The 2,989-nt window shown below is 53.2% G+C and overlaps 1 pseudogene; it reads right to left on the bottom strand.

Moving 5' to 3' along the window:
* Positions 1-768: 768 nt before the first annotated feature.
* Positions 769-874, bottom strand: LOC114883640 (annotated as a pseudogene).
* Between the last annotated feature and the right edge of the window lie 2,115 nt (positions 875-2,989).

The raw sequence follows: 2,989 nt of genomic DNA on the forward strand, positions 1-2,989 counted from the left end.
TTTGAACTTATACCAGGTTAAACTCAACAACATCCAAGTTCTTGAAGTTAAAAGAGCATCCTACTATCTCAATGCAAAAGACCTTCTCCAAGACACACTGCAGTTTCTGCCTGGCTGGGACATTGCCCCAGAGTGGGGTTAAGTTGAAGGAGTCGAAGGAGGCATACATTTCCATCCTCTGGATCACTGCTCACCAAAAAGTACATAATGCCAGGCACATATGTAGTTTTGAATTTTCTAATGAAGACACCAGGAAAATAAAAATGGTGGAGTCAATGTAAATAATAGATTTTTAATTCAGTATCTGCAAAGTGTTCGAATGTTTACATGTGGCACGAGAACTGTGGTCATATTACGAGGGCTTGAGAGCCGCATGGAGCAAGATAGAGGACAAACAGCATGCACTTGAAACTCTTAAGAAGTGAACGCTAACAGGCAGATGGGGCCTGGAAGTCCAAAGTTGAATAACAGCCCGTAACAGGGTGATTATGGTGGGTTTTTTTCCTGCCTCTGTCTCCCAGCTTACGCAAGGCACGCAAAGTCCAGCAACAGCTGAAAGTTAAAACCATGGGATCAACCTTTTATTTCTAGCCAGACAAGTGAGAAAGTGGGGGGCTTGGATGTTGAGGAGTGAGGGGGTCATCCCCATTGATCTTTTTCTCCCCAGTTACCACATCTCCCCTGCAACCTCAGTGATGGCAGAGGCCTTCACTGAGAAATGGCCTGTGTCTCTGGACAAAGGAACAGGTTAAGAGGCTCCTATTGTTTGAAGAGTGTGGGGGCATGCCCGTTATTTTCCTTTCTTTTCTCTTGCTATTTAAATTGACAAGAACAGATACTACACTTGATCTTAGCCAAAAGCCTGAGATGAAATAGACAAACTTTAAGCTAAAATTACTGTCAAGTATAAATTTTACTAATATAGTAATCCCAAAGGACCAAAGATCAGGTCAGTGGCTTTATTGAGAACCCAGGATTTCCGAGTGTCCACCGTGCTCAGTCACTTTTAAATCATCAGCACAGCCCTATAATTCAGAGATATAGGTGAAGTGACTTGCCCACGGTCACACAGCTAAGTGAGAGTCTTCTGGGACCAAGAGTAACTTTTGCAAAGGCGTCTCTTGCTATACTTAATCACTGCCACCATCTGACACTCACATTCTTTCTTTTTATACTACTCTGTTTCCTTGGGTCAAAGAATCCGACCCCTGAATTAAGGTTAAATAGGAGTTAGTGGCAGATCAAAAGCCAAAATCGCTTCAAGATATTCTTTTCATTCCCCCAAGTAATGCCTTTAGTCACAAAAATATAGAGCAACATAGACAATTACAAGTCAAGTGACCTTAGTGTTCACAGGCAAGCACTAATACATTTTAATGTACCATGATCATATTAAAATAGAAATAACTATGAAACATTTTCTGCGGAGAAGCAGCCCCTGCGGCAGGCAGCAGAAAGGGACAGGAAGGCTGCATGGCGCCCAGGCCCGCAATGGCCTAGGTCTCACCCTGCAGCGCACTGTTGATGCGCCTGAACGCTGCTTCCTTCTCGGAGTCTAGGTCTTCAGTGGCGACAGGGAAACCCAGCTCAGGGCCTGGGGGCAGCCTCAGAGGCTCCCCTCGCCGGTGCGGCAGCAGAGGAATCCTGCGTTTTCGGGGCCTGGGACTGTCAGATGTGCGGGAGCCCTTCCCCCAGGGCCCTTTCTGCCCTCTTGCTGTCTCTGCATCTTTGTCAGGCTGGCTTTTCCTCTGGGAAACCACCGGAGCTGCAGAGGGCGACGGAGGGCCCTCCTCGCTGCCTTTCTTTGCAGACTTCTGGGGCAGCCCTTGCGGTATGGCGGGACCCCTCCTTCTCTTCACTGGCGGGAAACCTCGGGTGGAGCTATATGAGCTCGTGATGGCGTTTCTTTGCGGGCAGGAGCTCATACAAGTGGTCTACAGTTTCCTGGTGGATCTGTCTTCTGCCCACTTGGCGTGGAGGTCTCTCTGCAGAGGTCCAGGCCTGGGCACGAAGAAAGAGCCCCCCAGGGGCCTAAATGCAGATCGTGCGCCCCCGGTGTCATCGGGGCCGCTTCTCTGGTCTTCGTTCCTCCCTGTGACTGTGGGGACTTCCTCCTGCTTGGCCATCCCTTGCCCGCTCTCTCCCATGGCCCTCAACACCGTCTTCTCGGTGCTGTAGTTCGGGACACAGCTGGGTGTCGTGGCCGGCACTGGCTGCCCCCGCGCCACACTGACAGTGACTGTGTCCACTGCGGACACTGAGCTGCGGGACGTCGTGGAGGTGCGAGCACCCATCACTGCCTTCTTCCGATGGCCTCGCCTGCAGATGGAGATAAGGACCCCCAGAAAGGAGCGCAGGGTCTGCGGGATGGTAGAATGTGGCCTCAGAGACTCTGTGGCAAAGCGCAGATGCAGAGTCACTGGACACTTGTGGGCTGGCCTGCGAGTGGATAGCCGGCCATAGACAGCTGGGTGACCCGGGCCGGCCACGGTACGTTGGTGGGCGTGGGGAGCGGGCCGGGGGCAGATGAACCCTCCTGGCAGGTGCTGATCCCCCAGTGCCCGGGGCGGGGGTGAGGGGCAGGGCCTACCTAAGTAACTGCCCCTAGAGAACTTGGGTGAGGTCGGTCCTTGGATAGAGAGCTGGGCTCCGAGCTCTCTGCTTCAGCTGCCAACTCGGCCAAAAGCGGAGTGCGCTCTCTTTGGCCTGTTGCTGGGATGCAGCTCTGGAACCTGTGAGCGAACAATGGGCGTGCGTTGGCGGGGCGCAAAAGTTTAGGGAGGGGTGGCGCATGCGCAGAGTACACGTCAGGCCCTGGGGCGCACAGGTGAGGATGCGCGCCCCTGGACCGCCTAGCGCTTCTGAATCTCCCCGGGGGTCTGAGGGCTGGAGGTGTTTGCCTTGAGGGTGATGAGCTTCTTGGCAGGGCAGCTGCCCCTTCTCCCCGGCCGGCTCTAACTGTACAGGATGGGTCCCCGGCCACCAGAGC

This window comes from Monodon monoceros, unplaced genomic scaffold, assembly GCF_005190385.1.
Source record: "Monodon monoceros isolate NGI ecotype Baffin Bay Population unplaced genomic scaffold, NGI_Narwhal_1 Contig3984_ctg1, whole genome shotgun sequence".
Taxonomy (NCBI): domain Eukaryota; kingdom Metazoa; phylum Chordata; class Mammalia; order Artiodactyla; family Monodontidae; genus Monodon; species Monodon monoceros.